The sequence below is a fragment of the Phalacrocorax carbo genome, chromosome 6 (assembly GCF_963921805.1).
Source record: "Phalacrocorax carbo chromosome 6, bPhaCar2.1, whole genome shotgun sequence".
Taxonomy (NCBI): domain Eukaryota; kingdom Metazoa; phylum Chordata; class Aves; order Suliformes; family Phalacrocoracidae; genus Phalacrocorax; species Phalacrocorax carbo.
The window spans coordinates 34,374,131-34,395,828 of NC_087518.1; positions in this window are offsets into that span (position 1 = coordinate 34,374,131).

A 21,698-nucleotide genomic window follows, 5' to 3' on the forward strand; every position below is an offset into this window, starting at 1 on the left:
CTGAGTTGGTCTGGCTGTATGACATCAGGATGAGCATACGTGGGTCCTCTCTGTCATGCAGCTTCAACATGTTTTCTCTTCACAGCATGGAGCAGTGCTGGCTGCTGGGGGCCATCTTGTGACACAGGCTGCAATGCCATTCCATACCTGTTTGATCTCATGGTGCAAAGACGTGTGTGTTATGAGCTTGTGATAAAGTTTCTGTGATAAAGCAGTGAAGATGTGATGGCTCCAGACAGGCCCCGCCCCAGCCCATGCTCTGGGATGCATATGTGGCTGTGCCACTCTGCATGCTGCTGGGGGATGTGCTGAGAAGAGCATTTAAGACTTGCAGAGGTACTTGGAAATTTGGTTTCTTTCTGATGGGAAATGAAGTTTGTGATGCTTTAGGGCTCTCCCTGAAGGGAAGCAGAGCATGAGCTGCTTGTGGAGTTGCCCCAGCATGGCAGACACAGGTCCTGGGCCCCTTCGTCTGCTAGGGGACAGGTGGAAGAGTCAGGAGAGAGCAGGCAGGTTTCTGTTTCTGGACTGGGCTACGCTGCTTGTTAGCAAAGGCTCTGCTACTTCAGCAACAGAGTTTGATTTAGATGAGGCTGCAGAGTGTGTGTTTGCTCAGGGCTTTTCCTCCCAGCTCTGACTCACCTTCCTCCTAAGGGATGGGGAAACTGAGGCACAGGGACTCACCAGCATCCCTGCATTGCTAGCGGGCCCGGAGCAAGGTCACCCATGTCCTGCATTTGGCTCAGCACAGAGGAGTGACTGGACATGGCTAGGCTCCAAAGAAGCCCTGGTCTCCCCGTGTGCTCTGTTGAGCTCTTAGGCAGCTGGAGCCGTCTTTGCTTCCACCAGCCTGATGGCAGTTCCGCTCCTAATAAGTTAATCTGATGGGTTTTGTCATGAGCAAAACAAGAAATCACGTTTTTAATAATAAAAAAGGGTCCTGCATCTTGTTAACATCTGGAGTTCAATCATTTCTGTGCTCAAAACTGTGGAATGCTTCAGCACAATATAAATCTTGCCACTTGCTGTACATGGGCTCCAGATGGGGAGGGAGAGTTCATGTTCACTTGTAACCCATCTGGGTGTTGGCGGCTCCAAGCAGAGCCACCACAGTGTGCGGCTCCCCTGGTCCCACACCAGGGGATAGCAGTGAACCTCCCAAATGGGCTCTGGCACTGCATTCAGTGCCAGGTGTTTGCATTTGGTGTGGCAGGGTTGTATCGTGGCACCCCCATACCCACGGTGCCCATCTGGAGAGGGGTGAGGTCTTTCCACCACTCAAATGCTTGTGATGCTCAAGGTTTCCCAGTGCCGTGGGGTGAAGCCACAACCCAACACTCCCATGGGACTGAAGCAAAGACCACATTGGGCACCTCTGCTGAGCAACGCACAAACTGCTCCAGGAAGCCAGGGGCAGGGCCGGAGCTCTGTCCACCCTGATGGCACCCACAGCCATCCGATGGGACAGCCTCTGGTTGGGGCGATGGGACCCTGAGCCCCCATGGGCTTGTCATCTGTGGGTGTTACCACCTCATTTTTCATCACTGATAAATATATTAAACCCTGGAGCAGAGCTGTGGGACGCCTGGCTGTTAACCTAATGTCAGGCCAAGAATGAAGCATTTATCTTTGCTCTGCTCCTTCACCAGGTTGTAATCTGGACCAGTTCCTTCCCTCTTGCACAGCGACTATTTAATTTCCTTAATAGTCTCTTGAGGTGGGCTTGTATGAAAATCTGAGTGTAGCCATTGCACCGTGAATGTTTTTAATGAAAGCAAGATAATTTATTCTCTCTGGAAGTTTTCTTTAATTTTCACTAAAAACCTTGAAAATTGCATTTTTTTGGTTAAAACCAAGATTTTTTTGCACCTCAAGGCCAAAACTGGACGTATTTACTATTTTTTTTGACATTTCAGACAAGTCAGGCAAATTTCCACATAAAGAGGTTTTTCTGTGTTGTTGTGTTGTTTTTATTTTTAAGTTGCCTTTCACTGAAAAATGACCTGCTAAAAAACTGTTTAGGTGGAAATTTTTCCAGCAGCCGTAGTCAGGGCATTGATGTGAGAGGCAGTAGTAGAGCTGTAGGCAGGAATAGGAAATGTACGCTCGGAGGGTTGGGGAAGCTCTGCACTGCTTGTGGTTTTGTCGGCGTTATAGGTGGAGCACAGTGGTTCAGCTTCTCCATGTTTTTAGGCATGTCTGGTCAAATAGCTCCAGGCAGAGTTAAGATGAAGGGAAGGACAGGAGGGAGGCTGGGGGTGATGCATGATGACCATGGGTCCACAGCTATCCTGAAATGGCAGAGCTTTGCAGCCGGGGGTGGATCTAGCCTCACTCGTTTGGGGATGTCTAGAGAGGAGACATCCTGTAGCATTAATAAAATGATGCTGCAGGGCTTGCGTTGCATCAGAGATGGAGGGTGGGTTTTCCCCTGCAGGTGGTTTTCTATGACAACATGAAGGTTTACAAGCCCTGATGCACAATGTGTGTGCCTAAATGTTTTTTCAGGAAAGCCACTAGAAGTGTTTTTCCTAAGGCACACGCGCACTTCAGAACTCCATCCACAAAAGTACATAAGCTCTTAATTTCCATTAAAAGTCTTGTGTGCCTAAATACCTTCTGAGGGTCTGTGTTTTACCAGCTGGTATCTAGGTCTTATCTGTTCCCCTAGGCATTTAGATATCTTTAAACTGCCTGGCCCTCAGTTCCCAGTGGCTTCAAAGGAGGCTAGAGATGTGCTTGCTGGTTTCTCTAAATAGAGATGCTTTCCTGGACAAGGGTTAGATCAATGGGTTAGATCACTGTGGCTTTGACAGATGACCTACCGCTCTGACAATCCCCTTCCCCCAATTTCCATCACTGCCTTATTTATGGGGAAATACAGAGTCCAGGCATATGAAAACAATTTTTCTTTTTTATCAGTTTGGCTGGAAAACTCTATCTGCTTCTACATGAGGGCCAATGTGAATTCAGTGCTGTTTGTAGGCAGCTCTTGGTCAAGAGGGCAGTAGTGAAGTGAGGGTCTCAGGGCTGGATGGGCACAAGTGCTCCATCCTGCTGGACTGGACCTCTGCTTTGTTTGTCAGGTAGTCTGGAGAGTGTTTTGGGATCTACATGGGCTGAGATCACCCATGGTTTTTAAGCAACTTGTTTTCCTCTGTAAGGCTAAGTCTGCAGAGGAAGCTTTGAGATCTGCTTTGAGGCATGGAGCTGTTCTCACCTGGGCTGCTTTAATTAGCGTTGATTGATGCCAGGGTGATAGTAAGGAGGTATGTGTTTCCCTGACATAAGTGGAGGGAGGATGTCAGCACCTTGGTGTGAGCCTGGCAGAGATGGCTTTGGAGACAGGCAAGGAGGCAGATGTTGGTTGCCAACCAGCCAGACTGGTACACTGGTCACAATTTGACCTTTGAAACTCCTTTTTCCACCCCAGAAGGACTGACTTGTGGCAAAATGAATGTTTCCATGTAAAACGCCAGCCCTCTTTTCAAAGACCTCCAGTTTTAACTGGAAAACCAAAAAGAGCCAAACTGGAAATGAAAAGATTTGTGCTGGAAAACATTAGATTCCCAGAAATTTAAAAAAAAAAAAAAGTAGGCTGAATTGTTTTGGTTTCGATTCCCAGCTGTTTTTCCCTGGGAAACAATCTACCCCTCATTTGACAGAGGAAGAAAGAGGCAGGCAAAATAAATCCACAGTGATCTCTGGCAAGCTGATCTGGGGGGAATATTCCTTCCTGACCCTAAAATGGGAGATCCGGTGGCCCCAAATGCTAGGAGGATGCTCACCATACCACTGGGGTGGTTTTTCATCTCCTCAGGACACTCACCAAACCCCCTTAGTACCTTAGCTAGGACCCCCAGGAGGGAACAGGGAGAAGATGGGTTGGAAATCATCTCCCTTGGATCAGAGCACTCCTATGTCCATCAAGCTTGAGAAGCAGGTGTTAGTTTTATCTAGGGCTCCCCCAATATGGGTTTGCTGTTGGTGACCAGGCTGTGGCTCTTCCATGCACTGATAACCCAGTGAGGAGGAAGGGACCCAGCTTCTTCCTCAGCTCTTGTAACAAAGATGCAGAAGGCGACTCTCTCCGTTTGCTTTTCCCGTTGTCTATGGTTGAATATATGTTGATCTTGTTTGCTAAACAAGAGTGCCGGTGGCAGAGGAATTAGAAGAAATCCCTTCTTAATTGAAAACAGTGAGTTTGTGTATTTTTTCAGTTGTCTATTTTGGGCCTTGTAAAATTAAAGTTATTAACTGTAATGCAGCGGTTTCCAGATTCCCACAGCCCTTTACAATAGCAGGGAAATTCATCCCAGGTCACTGGGAGCCTTTAATGAATACATTAAGGCTTATTATTAAAATAAAGTACTTGCAGCTTTATGGGAGACATCTGGCAAGGATGCTTGTCTCTCTGAAGGCAGCAAAGCTCCCTGAGTGTCCTCTCCCGGCATGCACCGCATCTGCCCCAGCAGAGGCTTTCAGGAGCAGTTCCCTGCATAGGGGTTCCCGCAGGCAAGTCTGTGAGACAGGGCCTTTGCTGCATGTGGTGGAGAGCAGTTGTACCAGACCTGCCTCTGTGATCACACTGCTGATGTTTCTAGAGCGGATCAGCCCCTCTCTGGTGCTGCAGGTACTGGTGAGAGCCCTGTCAGGGTACTTGTGCTCAGCAGAGCAGCTGCAGCAGGGTAAAGCTTCTTCATTCACCAGATAATGTGATGTAGAGGCAAAGCTGAGCTTGGCTAACCCCAGGTAGGAGGAGAGGAGACCAGGCAGAAACAGTTGACCTGGGTGCAGGCAGGTCAGCTCGGAGCCAGCTGTGCTCACCCAAAGCTCTGAGCCAGCAGGCTACTGCATCTGATAAGCAGCTTTGTATCTTGTGAAAGCTCACTGGGTGCGGGTGCACCTGCACAAAATCTCCATGCTGCATGGGTACATCCTAGAACAACTCCTCAGTGTTGCATTGAAAGCTGGGAGCCAAATCCCTGGGGTTTAGTGCCATAAAGCTCCGTGATGGGAGCAGGTAACTTGCAGCCAGAGTGTTTGCAGGCTGATGAGAACAAACTGCAGCCGGCGAGGCTGCGAAGGGGTCTGGAACAGTGTGCAATCTTATCGCTACTTTATCTCTATCCAGGCTTGATCCTGGCAGAAAGCAGGGCCACGTGGCAGTAATTGTGTTAGGAAAACAAACTAATCTCCAAAGGGACAGAGAGCAGCTGTTGGGCTATCAGAGCTATCGGGGGAAATGGATGTGGCCTGCCAGCTTGCAGCATGGGGCTGCTTCGCTGCTAGGGCCAGGCAGGGGGTGGAGGGGACAGAAAGGGAATACAAATAAGTTTGGGCTGCCAGGCAGGACTGAAGGAATGTTTGTTATGGCGTGACCTGCCCAATGTTACCTGCCCTGCTTTGCCAAGGAGCCCTTTGCTTGCCAGAAGGTATGTGAAATGTGGTCCAGTGGATCAGGCATAGGAGTGGGGAGAGCTGGGTTTAATGTACTGGCTCAGCAAGAGACAGGTTTAACCTTGCCAGATCGCTTATCACCATCTGCCCTGATGTCTCCTCTGTGCTCCTTGTCCAGTTAGTGGGTTTGCAGAGTGCTTCATGCGAGTCCTGCTCTGTGCCCCAGGCACTCCAAACTGTGCTGGTGACTGCAGCTGAGCTATGGGTTGCTTGCCCATCCCAGGGTTGGTCTTGCCCTCCCTCCCCACCGCACTCCCACCTTCTTCAGCCTGGTCTGGTGGCTCCAGACAGGGTCTCACCAGCAGGACATCACCATGGGGTGGAGGGGTTGGACCTCGAAGGTGTGCTGAGGAGACAGAATAGGCTCTTGGAGATATGTGTGGAGACCAGGCTGCAGCAGGAAGAGCCTTCCTGTGCAGCCCCTCCCCAAATTTGCAAGGGACAGGAAACATGCAGTGGTAAGGCTGGTTTCAAGCTGGTTATCTCCTGCAAAGCCAATGGCAAAAAAAAATTATGATGATCCCAATAACTGTTGTACTTGGCCTTCCCCACCCAGGGAGCTCAGGCACTGCCACGTGGTAAAACACTACCACAAGATGGGGATCCCCCCCAAATCCTGAGTATGAGTATCTTTGGGGTGGTAGATGGTGGGGAGGAAAGCAAATGGCAGAGGCAGGTCAGCCCCACAGGTTAACCCGTGAGCCTTCCCTCCCTGACAAGCTGAATCAAGTCCATGGTTTCGACCAACCCCAAACTTGGGGAAGGTTAAAATCCAGCTCTGAAGTGTCTGGATCCAACCCAACACAAACATTATTGTTGTTTCTGGATTCTGTAGTTTAACAGAAAAGAAAATCCTATCATTAAGTAATGCCAACAAGATACACACTTGTCTTGTATTTAGTCTGTCCTATGAACTCTACTAAGGCTTCAATTGAGACAGACTTAAAAAAAAGCCCAGAATTACGCAGCTCCCAAAAGTTTTCCTGAAAATAAATTTTTGCCATGTTCCTCCCAAGCAGTTAATTAAGACTTCTATTAAATGCTGACAGGCACTTGATAATGTTATATATTGCAGCAGGCTCTGTTCGTGGTGTTATAATTATGGCAGTAAAACAGTTTCCATTATAGCCCTTCTTTTCATAAGCTAATAACTTTTGAAAACATTCACTTCTCAGAATGAAAATTTTGCATGCCTGGCCCTTACCCAGTGGGGAATTTTATTTTTTTTTTAAACTCTGAGCAAAATCCACCTAGTCTTTTCTGAGTTATGGAATAGAGGAGGAAAAAAATGAACTGTTTTTTTAGTGGGAATATAGGTGTGGAAAAAAGGTAATGCATAGTTTTTCTGAATAGATGGGCAGCAAAAGCATGTGATACCTGATGCTTGTTTTTGAAATTGATAGGATAGGCTTTGCAGAGTGCCTGGGGTATGTCCCATCCAAAAAAAACCCTACCTCTGACTTAAAAGCCTCGATGATGCAAATGGCAGAGCTTTGAGAGAATCTGGTGTCACCCATGTGAAGTGACTCTTGGTTGCATGTTAAAAATAGAGGTTGTTAATTAATAACTCGTCCCTTCTGGCAGCATTTTTGAGGTACTGACAGTATTCTCATCTCTCATGGGGATAAAGAGTCAGTCCTGAAAAAATTTGTGAACTAAAAAAACCAAAGGGTAAGATCTTTTTAGGTCAATGAAAATATTTTTCTTTGATAATTTCAAGCTTCCTGTTTTGATAGGTTCTTTCCTACAAGCAGCCTAATTCTGAAGAGAAAAGACCTTTTCAACTAAAGCCCTGGGATGTGTCACTGAAGGAAATGTAAAAGCCAAACATTTGGACAATTTGGAAATGCACGTCAGCCTTTCAAGTTGAAACAACTGTTCAAACCACCATCGCCTGCAAAAAGTTAAATGGGCATTTTCCCAGCAGCCCCCCTCCCCTTCCCAAGCCCACTGCACTGGGAGTTTCCCAATTGGCCCCTGTTAGATGGTGGATAAAATGCAGCGATGGGGCAAATGAGATGAAACTGCATTGGCAGAAGCAACTTGAAGCATACTGAGACTTCACTGGACTCTTGATTTTAATTGTCTCTTGATGTAATTAATTTAATTGACTCTTTAATTTAATTGACTCTTGATTTAATTGTCCCAGGGCAAAAGCCCTGGGTGGCTCCAAGATTTGTCTTCCTTCCCAGCCACTGCCATCACAATCCCTCAGGAAGGACTTCAAAGGTACGTGGGTCCCCTGAAGATGTTGAAAATACAGAAGAACCTCTACTACAATCTTCAAAAGCATCTAGGATGATTAAGAGTCTACCTCCTGATATGGGGCTTTTAACCACACTGGAAAGTGAGATTTAGGCTCTTACACTGTTCCCATGCCTTTGAAAAATGCCTGTAGTCCTCGTGGGGGCTGGCTGTTCTCAGCTGCTGGCAGTGGTCAAGGAAGGACATGCGGGAGTGGGGTCAGATGGGGGTACGGCTGGAGAGTGTTGTCTTTGCAGCATCATGTCACTGCATCTGCTGGGATGTTTTTCAGACCAAGCCAAAAGAAAAGGTGTCCTGGAGAAGGATGTGGAGGATGAATGGAGGCACAGACCTGCCCAAGAAGAGGGGTTTATCCCTGAGAGGTGGCAAATGTACTTTGGCAATGCTAATGAGTGATAAAGTAGAAGTAAATTGTCCATTCTCAATCCCCTTGTTTTCAGAAGTGGATCAAGGGGACATCTAGCACTAAACACAGCAGTTACACTTTTTTCCTCCTCTGTGAAATCGGGCATTGACTGCTAAACTTGGTTGCATGCTTATATATGGCTTCACATTTCCCAGTGACAGCTGCAGGCAGTTTTGAAAGACCAGCTGGGTTTTCTGCAGTTCTTCTCCTAACCTGCTGCAGAAGAGATGACCTTTTAGGGCTGGCTGCATGGCAGCCAGAGGTGGGTCTGCAGCCTGTGCTTCCCTGTGTGAGCTGGCTTTCCAATCCATGGTACTCCTGCGTGGGGGTGTGGAGGGACCAGTGCCCTCCCCAACGTGCTGTGCATGGCCTCTGGCCCACCTGACTGCTTTCTTTGGCATGCCAGGAGCTTACTTGGCTCTGGCGAAAAGCTCTCTTGACACTGATATAATTGAAATCCAAATATTGCAGAAGGAAGCTTATCTCCAGACATGCTCAGCTCTGGAGCCTGCATCCCCAGTGCAAGCCCATTGCCCAAGGCAGCACCAGAAAGGTTGCATGGATGGTGTTGAGTAAGCTAAAAAGGATGGCTTGTAGGCATGATGCTGAGACCTGAAAAGGAGATTAGGGCTGGAAAATCTGCTTTGGATGTCAGACCCAAGGGTCTTCACTGACCTGGACCCTTTGTCTTCAGGTTTTGCTCCCTCGGGCTGCCCTCTCATGGTAGGGGGAGCATGAGGAATACATGCCCCAAGTGCTGCCTAAATACCCTCCCCGAGGTGGTTCAAGCAACTCCAGAGCGCCCCAAAGACAGAGACAATGGAAATCTTGCTCTGGCTAGTAGAGCTATTGTGTGTCCCTGCTAAGAACTGGAGCTGAGGGGGATATATAGGCTGCTAGGTAGGGTTCAGGCCAAATGTGCATACCAGAAAGAATAAGAGAAAAATATTCTATTGATTAAAAAAATCCAAACTAACTTGGAAATGCTCAAAACTGTTGCCCATGTTATTGAGTTGGGCAAAAATGGGATGAGCAAAGAGGGATTAGCAGATAGGAAATGACACTAGTGCTGCTCTTGTTGAGGAAAATTTCATTCCATGGAATGAAATTTTGAAGACTTGTGAATACAGCGAACACATTGGGCGAGAAATACTGCAGGCACGGGATGGTGGAAAGATGCTGCAAAAGGAAGAATGTCAGAAATGTTACATTAGGTTCAGTCAAAGGTTTCTAGTGTCCTTCTGCAGGCAGCAGCAGCTCCTTGGGGATAGAGCATGTAGGATGGAGCGTGTATGCTGTGATCTGTGGAGCCAAGGGTTGCACCTGGCCTGTTAATTTTCAGATAGCTCCCAACAGATCAGTCTTCCCCAAGTGTGAATCCATTCCTCCTTCATCCCTCCACGCCATCCTCTGGTGTCAGATAAAATCAGACCATTTCTGTAAGAAGCAGTCTGTAGTTTTTGTGCCACTGTCAGTGGCATAGTGCTAATTTTCAGCTTCTTACACCAAATTCCCAACTGAAGTGGAGGAAACTTCAGTTAATGCTGTTCTTGGTGGGTCCCTGTTGCCAGTCTTGGTGTGCTCAAAGGGGTTTTGTCAGTGGCCGCTCCCCCTCCGCAGCGGCATCAGAGTGCAGTGAGCCAGGCTGCTTGCAAAGAGCTTGACAGTCGTCTCTCAAGTATGTGCTGGCGCTGCACCATGCGGTTGGGTTTGGACTTCCCTGCTCTCCAGCTAACCTGCTCCCTCCACCCCAATTGTTTTTCCAGACTGCAGCAATAATCGAATGTGCAGAGGTAGTGGGGCACAGATCTGTGTCTGAGCCCTGCTTGCCTTCAGTACCCTGGCATGCTTTTGGGGGAGGGAAGAGAAGTGAGGGGGGAAGTTTTTAGCCCCTTTTTAAAAAGCAGAAACATGGGATGTGCATTAGGCTTTCTTCTCTGGAGAGTATTTCTGCATTTTGCCTCTTGCAGCTGTCCCTCAAAGTGCGCACAGCCCGCACCCCTCCCCGCACATTCCTGCACAAACCCCTTTTGTTCACTGCCCTCAGCCAATATAGAGGCAGCAACAGCAGCCCAGATGTTCCCTATCAAACTCAGAGCCATGCCAACAAACTTTGGCACACATGAAAGTGTGCTGAGGAATGGGCCTCCGCAAATACCATTTATTTTCCCCCCGCACCCTCCCATTCCTGCAAGTATTTTTAAATGTTAATGGCTTCCACGCTGCGACAGCCAGTGGGGGGCTGCCAAGCCAGGCTCCGGGGGCGTCTGGCAAATTAGCAGTTCAGGTATCCCCGGCGCCTCGTTGGGGCTGTGCTAACCTCGAGGCTCTGCCCCATGTTTTTCCCAATGGCTTTCCAAGGATGGGGCTGAGCCAGTGATGTTTTCCCATGGGCGATGCAGTTTGGAGGCAGTGACCCGTGGCCCAGCTCACAGGGCAGGAGGGGAATGCAGACGATGCTTTAGGGATTTGCTGTAAATCTTTTTTCTCCTAGCACTGTCAGGGCTGGTTTGGGGTGACCTAGAAAAGAATAGCTAAAGATGCCATGGGGGCTGAGTGGCCCCTTTAGTCTTGGCTTTGCCAAAAACCCAGTGCTTGGTAGGTATGTGGAAGTGTCAGTGGAGTTTCTGGCTGGTGTGGGATGCAGTTTTTCGTTGTGTCTTTCTCAGTATCTTCCCTGCAGGCGATTCCTGCTGCCATCGTTCAGCTGCGAGCCCTGGGTCATGGTGCAGATGGGGCCACCATGTTGTGCAGGAGCACTGTCAGCACTGTGTGCTGCTGGAGATCACCGGGGCGGCCTGGGAGCCAAAGAACAGCATAGGCAGACCTCGGCACTACAAACTAGAACCAAGTTGGCTTTGGCCATGAGCAGATGGGTGACTGCTCAAGTAAAAACCTTCCTCTGTCTGTATGAGCAACAGATCTGTGTAAAACACAATCTTCGGGGCTGTGCACGCGCATGCTTCAATGGAAGAGCTCCCTGTTGCACCCTGGCATGTAAATGTGGTTAAAAGCTGCTGCAGGCAGGAGCTGCCACTTCTACATGCTCCTGTGCAGGCTCAGCTCTGCCCCTCGCTGCAGATGTTTCTTCTCCCATCTCAAATGGCAGGGCCGTGTCCCACCTCTCTGGCTCCACCACTGAACCCCATGTGGACTGTGCCAGATTTGCTGCCCACCACCCCGACTGTGGAGACAGGCTCAGGCCGGAGACAGCAAATGCTGCCCCTCACCCAAGCTCACTAAAGTAAGCAGAGGCTATTTCTGCCAGAAGATCCATTCTCATCTAATTTAAACAAGAGAAGCCCATTTGTTTCAGCACCCGGGCTCTTCAAAGAGAGCCTTAACCCCCTTTTTTTCCCTCCACTATAATGGCAGCAAAGTATTTTTTCACTCCTCTCGCACATTGTAAAGACTGAAGCATTTTTGTGCAAACTTAAAAAAAAAAAATCCGATCTGGATGAAGACCAGACCTTACAAAGTTTCCACGGAGGGTGGCGAGCCTCCCTCCCCAGCACTGGGCTTATCTGAGATCATCTCTTGAAGCAGCATGCCAAGATTTCCATACTGGAAAAAGGCCATTCTCGGAGGGTTTTGCACAAGAAGAGATGGCATGAGCCATTGCACGGTGAATTCAACTAAGAGAGGAGGAGGCAGACAAGGTCCCAGAGGAGGGAGAACAGCTACATTTCCAGCCCAGAGTTGAAGGGAGATGAAGCAATGATTGTGGAGAGGTTCAGAGGAACAACCAGATGTGCACGCGATAGCCAGGACTGCGGAAGGGAGAGAAAATGGGTTTGCACAGTTCAAGTGCAGGAGTGGAGTCAGCTCTGGCTATGAAGACATGCTCTGATGGGCAGCAACGACAGCAACCGTGGAGGGGCCTGACTGGGCGAACAGGGCTGCGTACTGGGCTGGATGAGTGCCGGGGCCATTTTCAGAGACACCCCCTCGCCCCCCAGGCTTGTGCCTCTCGCAATGGTGACAGTGACCCTCAAAAGACAAAGTCAGCTCCACCCTCTGTATCCTTGTCCTGGCCATGGATCTCAGAAAATAAGACTAACCTTGGAGAAAAAGTTAAAATAAAGAAGTAGTGGAAGTAAAATGGTCTGAGGCAATAAAAGCCTCGCTCTCTCTCTGCGGGGAGAGAGAAGGGGAAAGAGATATTGTTGTTTTATTTTTACAAAGGATTTGTAGGGACTATTTCTAGAAAGCAGGAGAAATTGAGCGCCAGTCCCTGGTCCCCTTCATTAAGGAAGAAAGGCAGCACACTGAATTTGCCATTAAAAAAGTAATAATAAAACTCCCCATAGCCCCTAAATTATCCTATTTTTAAATAAAATAAAAAATTAAGAGGTAGTTGCCATTTCACATGTGGTCTGGTTTAAATCCTGGGAGCAATGTGGCCCCCGAGATCTAACCTGTTGGAGCAGATCCCTGCTGTGTTCAAAGGCAACGGTGAACCCTTGAATTTGCTTTCAAACTTGGGCTGGGGTTGCTAAGGTTTCTGAAGCCCTGAGCAAGAGGAAGATCTCTTTTCATGACCAAGCAATCTGTGGGAAAAATATATAGGTAGATTTGTGTGACGAGAACAGTTTGGGATGTGCGGCAAGTCCCTCCATATGCTTGCTGGATTGTTTTGTGGCTTATGCAGAAAGTCTGCAATCTTTGGGGCTTTATATAAAACCTGGAGGACAAAGGTCTTCTCTGTAAGCGCAGACACAGTCAGATTCCCCCAAATGAGGCTGATTCCAACAGTTGATCTTCATTTAACACTCCCAAGCCAGATGAAAAATTGCAGACTGAATCCGACCATGTGTACTTAAGAAGGTTTTCCAGTTGCTGGTGCACAGGTGTTGCTACGGGAAGGATGTAGACATACCCTGATATATGCTGGCTAAATAATCTTGCTTTTCTGAGCTGGACAGTCTGTGTTGGATTAAAAGGTAATGCTGGCTTGTTATCAAAACTCAGGATATCTGTTTGTCCTCTTCGGTTCATCTTCAGTTTCTCTGTTTGTGAGTGCATTGCTACACTGAGCACGTGGACAGGGACTGCAGAGCGTTTTCTCCTGCTAGGAAAGGAATCTGGAAACAATTACAAGCTGCTCATGCTTAATCACTCGGGTAAATCTTAAATGCCTGTTTTAATATTTTGCAGGGCTGAAGATGGCATCTGAATTTTTGCGGTGCACAGGTTACACAGCAGAGCACAGAGACTTTGACAGTTTTGCTCTGTGCATGTTTCAGGGGTAGCAGGTCCTGAGGACCCCACAGACTCTCTGAAATTTAGGTACAATTTCAAAGAAAACCTAAAATTCAAAGAAAAAAAACCAAGTGTTTGCTTGGTATTTGTGCAAATTGTTAGCTCAGTCATGTTCTTATGAACCTTTGCTGAACCTGACCATTTGTACCTCAAACTGAACTGGAAGAGACTATTACATTAGTTTAAGAAAAAAAGTCCCCTGTGAAAATGAAGGCAACCAAAATAACTCACAAATCTGGGCTGAAGTCAGTCAATGACAAGTCAAAACAATAGAAGTCTTTTTTTCCTTCCTTAAATATTGAAATGTTTCACTTCAGCATTTTCAGGCTGATGCAGTTTGCTTTATTGAAGTTCACTTAGTTTGAAGCCTTTTTTTTTTTTTTTCCATTTTCAAATGGACCTAAATTTAAAAGGAAAGGAGTTGCGGTTTTTAGTTTGACTTTTTTTTAAAGATTAAATAATCTCCAAGTAAACCAGAATATTTTGTTACTGGTCAAGCAAAATGTTTTTGGTTGACACAAAATGAAACGAGCTTTTTCTCATTATGTTAAGTCTTTCCTCTTCAGCTCAGCTCCAAAACCAGAATTTTCCACCACTAGAAGAAACTAGTCATTCTTGTTTTCACCTTACTGCTGCAGCAGTAAAAGATCTAATTTTGGTTGCCTCCATTTTAATCAGACGTTTCTATATTAACCTATCCATTCATTGCAGGCTGAGATCTGTGTGATATCAGTGTTTGTAGCCAGGGTGTGGTACAGATCACCCTCCAGCTGTCTCAGATGCCTCATCAAAGAGTTGCTAAGCCTCTTTGGCCATCAGACTGCTTATTTACAGTCTTTACAGCTACAGCTTAAATCCTGTGGGTGGCACTGACACTTGGAAATCTTCATTAGCACGTGGCCATGGTAAGCCTTGGGGGTGTCAGTTGGGTGTGCGGTCATGAGAGTATTCAAAAACTAAAGAAAACACTCTCCTTCCAGAGAAACTGCTGAAAAACATCATCTACACAAACGTTGGGAAAGGCAGCTACTGACTGATGGGGGTCACTTTCCAAAGCCACGAAAGGAAGTTACCTACTAAAGCCTCAGTGAGAGCCAAGTACTCTACAACTCAGTGATCCTTTGAAAACCTCCTTGCAGATCCAGCCTTGGCGAGAACAGGTCTTCACTAAGAACACCCATAAACACATGGGGTTTTACATCCTTTTTGTGCTGGCTGCAGAGATAAAGCATCAACGTTTTGTGAACTTTATTGCAGGAAAGATGCAACGTTTCATCTTAAAGACTTCCAAATTGTAGCATGCGTTATTTGTGGGGTGGCTAGTGGCCAAGGCTGCGGGTGGAAGCAGAAGACCATGACTCAGGGCTGGGTGTGCACTCCGGAGCCGGCCAGGCACAGGCTCTCCCAACATGGGGCACCACAGGTAGCATTTGTTCAAGGTATTGCTGGACTGCTGCATGCAAAATTGGCCACACTATCTCAAAGCACCTGTTTATGCTGCTCAGGGTAACCTAGCTGACCTGGGCTCCTCCATCCTCTCACTGTGGCTGCAGGGCAGTACCAGGTCCTAACCCTGCACATCTGTCTGTCATAGCTTAAGTGGTTGCAGAGGAGGTGAAACACTCAAGTGCATGCCCTGAAAAGCCTGGAACTTACTGGTCTCCAAAGGGGTTCCCTTGCCATGGGAGATGCTTGATCCTTAGTGTGTGTGTTACAGACACTTCTGGAAACCCTGAACAAGAAGGAGGTGGTTGTGCTCTGGATAAGACTCCATGGAGAAATGTCCAATGTCTTACCACAAGGATACAGGAAAGGTGAGGGCACAGCTTATTTTGCAAACACGCAGGGGTTGTCACACATCCTCTTTTGGCACTGAGTGTATCACCTGAGCTGGTGTCCCTTCAGCCACACAGGCTGAAAACGAGCCAAGACAGTGTACACTGATTCAGTGCTATGTCTTCATCGCACCAGTGGCAGGATTTCTGGGGTACCTTGTGGGGATGTGACAGGAGGGGAGCAGGGTCCCCACGTCACTCCCTGAGGACCACCAGCATTTCACTTGCAGAAAGGAGTTGTCTAATCCCAGCTTGCTGAGTTGCAGTGGCATTGAGCTGCGAGAGGTGAGAGGACAGCATTCTCCAGCACGTGGCTTGTGTAGCTGCAAGGAGATACATGAACTGGCCCTAGAATATGTTGAACTCGGCTGTCACATTGGGCAGTTGGGGATATTTGGCACTTTATGGTAATAAAGTGATTTTCACATCATATAATACTCTACTGCAAATACATATTACAAGCACTGCTGGCTCTTGCATTTGGCAACCATCTGTCCTCCTGTCTTGCCATGAGAAGACTATTTCCCACACAGACATGCAGAGGTGGCAGGAGCTACACAGCTGGCTGGCACCAAAAGCCACCAGTGGTGCAGATGTGTGTGCCCATGAGAAGGGTGATGGGGTGGTGACAGCAGTGGAAAGAGGTGGGAACTGCGTGGGAAGCATCAGAGTCACGGGAACAAGGTTGGGAGAGGTGTCAGGAGACTGCCGGTTCTCAGCTGGCAGCCAGCACACCCCCATGGGGATGTGGGTTATTTCAGATGGGCCAACAAATACGATTCAGCAAAGCAAGATCAAAAACGTTATACCACCACATACACCATGGGGTGTCTATGGGTCCCCATCTCCTCTAGAACCTGTGTGAGGATCCACACACCCAAAATCACTAAAAATCACATCTTGTTGTCCCAGGGCTGCATTGGCCTTGCCTGTGCCTTGCCCGACAGATGTTTATTGTTAAAAATATCTGGTGATGGAGACTCTATGGGGTAGTCTTAAGCCAATTCTCTCCGTGTTCTGCTGCCCTAACTGCTGGGAAGTCCCTCCTCATCTCTAGCCTGGGTCTCGCTTTCTTCTTCACCTATCCACCATGGACACTGAAAACACATTGCCCTTGCCTCTTTACAGCTGCATTTTATATGTATAAAGACTATTATCACGTATTCTGTCCCACAGTTCTCTCCCATCCAGACTAAACAACCACAGTTCATTCACTTGAGCATGTAACAACAAGAAGTTTGTTTGATGAAAACTCAATTTGTTTAGCGCGGTCGTTCTAATCACTAATGTTATGCCAAAGATAACAAACATTCAGCAAATTTCTCTTCAAATCTCTAGTTTTATCAACTGTTTTGTCAGTTAGATTACAATTTTTACACAAATGGTTAGAATTAAAGCAATTGCTTTCTAATTTTTCTATATAAATGTTCGAATTATTACTTACATCAAGCTATACAATTAAAAGTATTATAGAACTGTCATGAAATATTTAACTTTGCTTTTAAAAAGTACTCTTAAAGATATTTAAACACTATTTAGAAATTATCTTTTTAAAGTCATTAGCTGCAAAAATATTTCTTTAGCTGCATGGAAATATATATAAATAATTGCTCATTTCCACCTGTTTTACTCAGCTCTGGTCTTGCCATTCAAAAGTGGTAAATTTATAATCTTCAGGGTATTTCTGGTCAGGATAAATTTTATTTTACCAGCTTTTTTCTTAAGGTGCTTTTATTTAGCCAGCTTTTAATCTTATTTACATAGAGACAGACAACTTGTTTTTTCATGCAAACATTTTAAGATGAGGAATTACTAAATATTTTTCTCTGTATGGAAAATTTATCTTAAATAGTCTCAGGGAGGAAAGAAAGGCCCAAAGATTTCAGTAAAAAAATTTTTTTTTTAAAAAAAGGGAATGTTTGTATTGCATGCTGAGTGTTCAGTTCATATTTTATTTTTTGAAAGCTGAAATTATCTTAAGGAAAATACCAGAGAGTTGAAACAAGAAAACATGGGCTGGGGGCCTTAAAAGCTGAGATGTTTTGAGGCTCAGTTTCAAAGCAAATACATCGTGGTAATGAGAAGTGTCCTGGAAAAACATGCTGCTCTCCCCACCCAGCTCCACTTGCCACCAGCCCCACTTAGGACATACAGAGAGCGGGTTTAGCCCTGGCACAGTGCAAAGACCCTGTGCCCTTGGGACCATCTCTCCCCCAGGTTTGGCTGCTGACAGCCCTGTGCACCCTCGGCAAAGAATAAACGGTGTTTGCAAGTCCAGCTGGGGCATCTGCAGCCTGCTGGGGTCCATAGCAAACATCATACCAATTTCTGTAGCCCTGCACTGTGTCTTCATGTCCCATGCCCCCAGCTGTATTGGGACTTTTTCCTTTGGTCCTTCTTCCAGTGGTGTTACAGATAGCCCTGCAGCATCCTGCAAGGACAGGACAGAAATCTGCCAGGAGCCGTGCTAGGATGTGCCCCCACTTTCACCGGGATTTGGGAAGCAAAATTTGGACTTTTTAAAGTAAAGTAGCTGTGGTTTCAAACTATGGCCTTAGCCCAGGGGTCAGGAGATTACCCCTAAGATCTCTGTAAAAGGTAACTCAGAGGAGGCAAAGTCACAGCCTTAAGCTTGCTGTGTAAGAGTCTGCCCCTTCACTAGAAAATGTGAACAGATCTACAGATCAAGAGATGTTGAAAACCATTGGTTTATATGGTTTAAAAAGCAGGTCTCCAATGTCATTTTTTTCTTCCACTCAGTAGCTCTTTAGATAAGTGGATTTTTTGTTTCTCTCTAATAAATTCTTACAAACCAAAAGACTGCCTTAGTCTCAGAAATGACAGTGCTGACAATCCCAGTTACCCAGCAGCTAAGGGCAATGTTCAAAACTGGGGAGACAGAATAATACTGTGGGTTTTATTTCAGTTTTCTCACTTTCCAGAATGAGAATAATTCATTTTACAGCAGAAACACCATTTCCATGAGATATACCTGCATTTTTGCATAAATCCTCAAGGCAGCACATTGCAACATGGACGGCAACTGCAGGACAACGCTAGGGCTGTGTTCTCTCTTGAATCGCTGGCCATGGTTTTATATCCAGAATAAAGCAGCCAAGAGGCAGAGTAAAACACACAGCACCGACTGTTAACCTCCTCCAGAGCCAAGGTGCTTTAACACCGTTATATTATCTTGTTGCACTCAGAGCCCCATCCTGCCATGGGCTGAGCTCCAGGTTCCCAATGCAGCTACAGCTTCAAGCACCCGGTTAGGAGCACACTGGTGCTGAGCCAGGCATCTTGGCACTTCCCTGGATCCACCCAGGAAGGCCCAATTAAAGAACAGGGCATCAGCACATGGCTGAGGTTAAAGACAGGCTTACATGCTGTTTTGGATCAGGGCCTGGGGGCCAGGCTCAGCCAGGCTAATTTCCACCTTGGTTTCTGTGTCTGGTGTTTGCTAATGGAGACCTCTCAGTCTTTGGGATATTTAGCCAGTAAAAAAACCCCATTGCACACAGAGACCAGTATTGATACAAGGCTCAAAGCAGAATCTAATCCACAGCCTGCTGAAAAATAGGCAAAGCTGGATTGCCTTCAACAGGCTGCAGAGGAGTTACAGCTTCGTACGTGGGTGTTCGCGGCCTCAGTGCCTGAAGTGCTCTCTTGCTTTCAGTGTCACTCTAAGAAATAAAATTATTCATCTCATGCTTGGAAGCCGCCTGGACAGTTCAGCAGAGGATCAGCAGAAGAAATTTTCATAGCATGGATGTCAAAAGCATCCCTTAAAGGACAAACTAAATCATGAGTTATTCTCAAAAGGCAGAACTTGCTACTTGCTCAGACAGTGCCATGGCTTGGCTGGACAGAGTGACTCTTTCTAAGCCAGCCCACATTATGCTCTCATAGGAGGTGGGATAGTATTGACATGGACACAGTTTGACAGATTTTTTCATTACAAAGAGAAATAAACAGATTTAGGAATTTTTGGCTCCGTTTCTTTCAGGATGTTTTTTCCCCAGGTCTCTTGAATTATATGTCAAAGTCCTTGGGAGCTTGTGATAGGGTCTGAAACACAAGCAGAAACTAAACTGTCCTTCCCTATACGTATCTTTCCCTGTCTCACATTAGAGCTCAGTCTTTTATTGGGAAAATCTTGCTTTATGTGTTACCGTGACCATGCGAAGTGTGGTGAGCAGAATCAGGTTAAAAAATATATGGCCAAGTCAGGGAGATCCTTGCTGGAGAAGCTTATTTGGCTCTTAAAAACCAAAAAAATTTTCAGTATGAACTAAACCAATGCAAATTGAAGCTATGTCCTGGAACAAATTGCATCTGTCCTGGGTTGAAATGTCATCTGAGGTCTGACCCTGAGGTCTGACCTGGAGAGTCCAATTTGCAGGCCAATGATGACATTTCAAAACTGATTTAGGATTTGTACAAGAAAATATGTTTTTTGTGATCTGTTGGTGCTCACTGCTTCTAGAGCCAGGGTACTCCAGACCAATTAGACCAACAGAAAATGGATGCAGCAGTCATGAAGATCTCCAGGTCTGCTAGCAAGATGGCAGCTCTTGAAGCACGAAGAGGTGCGGGACTCAAATCCAGCCCCAGATCTAAAAGAGAGGTTTGTGTTGTTGCTTTTTCATCATGGTTTGGGTTGTCTAGCATCTCTCTTCTGAGAAGGAATGGAAAAGAAGGTTTCTATTTTCTCTTCATCTGGCCTTGTCCAGCCTGTGTTGTAGCAATGTTTGCTTGGAAAATACTTTATTCCTATGTGGCAAATATTCAGTGCCATGTTACACTCACAGGACTTTAATCAGCCAGAGAACATGGCGGGCCTCCGTTTTCTAAACCTGCTGTTGGTATATGCTCTGTGAAATGACTTCACTGTGTTATAATTGTTCCTGGAGAAAGCTGGCCCAACGGCTGGTAATTAAACCTTTGGCTGATGGAAACTGTTAAAATGGATTGCTGCTTTGCCTATAGCATTATAGTTAACAACTCAAAAGTCTTTATACTTTTTCTATAAAACACATGGGAGTTTTATGCCTGGAATATCTGCAGCAATAAAGTGAATATGGTTCTTCGTTTTTGTTTGTAGCATTAAAACTTGGAAGAGAAGAAAGAACTAAGGTTCAAGAATGAGATCTGGCATTTGTACTGCATGAAGCACATTTGCTTGATATCTGTGGGTTTGGTACAGCCCATTACAGTGATTTAGATACTGGGACAGATTTAGATTCCTGATTCCTATACAGGCATGTAAAAGGGAATTAGGCGCTTCCACCTTGTTGTGGGGCTGGCCAATTCATTGTAAAATTCAAGCTGACATCTGGTTCTGCCACCTAGGCTCCCTGGAGTTTGAGAGCATTTGAGTCAAGGTTGGATTATGGTTCTTTTCCAGATCTCTTCTGTGCTTGGTCAGGCTTCCCGGAGGAAGCTGTAACTCCATCTGAAGGGCCACTTGGCATCCCTAAGCCCCAGGTGCACCCAGAAAGGACCTCCCAGTCAGCGCTGATGGAACTGAGATAACCACGCTCCTCTTCTCCTTCGCTGGACTCCCGTGCCGCTGCTGCTTGGTATCATGGCCTACAGTTTAAGCTGCGGGTGAAAAATGGTGGCACTTCTGCTCCCCAAAGGCTCTCAGCCAAATCTGATCAGAGACATATAACACCTGCCAGCGAGTGGCAGCTCAGGACTGCTTCTCCTCTGACCGGGGCTGGTATTTATGGGACGCGTTAGTCACGCAGGAGCTGTTAAAAGTGCTGCTGCGATAAATTGCAAAGTCATACACAGCCATCGAGTTACAAGTTTGCCCTGGGAGATAGCGATACTTCAGAGCTTGACTAATCCCTTACAGATTGGAAACGGGGAGGGATGTGGTTAGGCACTGAAAATGCCCTTGTTTCATTGACTGTGATGTATTATTTAAGCCTCCCTTTCCCTGGATGGCTTCAGCTAAGCCTGGGGCTCGTGCCCTTGTGTTCCACACGGCTTTCTCCTGGTGGGAAGTAAGCTTGTCTGCAAGACCTCTGACAGGCTTAGAGTGGCCACAAGAATTTGGGCTGGATGGAAAAAACCGCTTGTTTTCATTGCTATTGAGAGAATACTGCTGTACATTGCAGGGTATTTTCAGTTTATACCTAAGGAGGGAAGTATGTGTGTGCATCCTTGTGCATAATGGTCACATCAGACCTTGAGAAACATCAGTATGGGCAAAATAACACTTTTCCTTGCTGATTTGCTCACAGTGGTGTCCCTGTAATTTATTAAAGCACATCAGCACCTAGCTGTGCAGATGTCCCTGCCTCATAGCTCCCTTGCTATATAGGTCCCAAGACACACTCATGTGTACCCTGCAAACAAAGTCCTAGATGCATTGGAGTGGGTATCTCATCTGCTTTTGTAACGACCTAATCACAAATTATAAATGACCACGGGGTCGTGGTGACGCTCCTTGAAGGCTG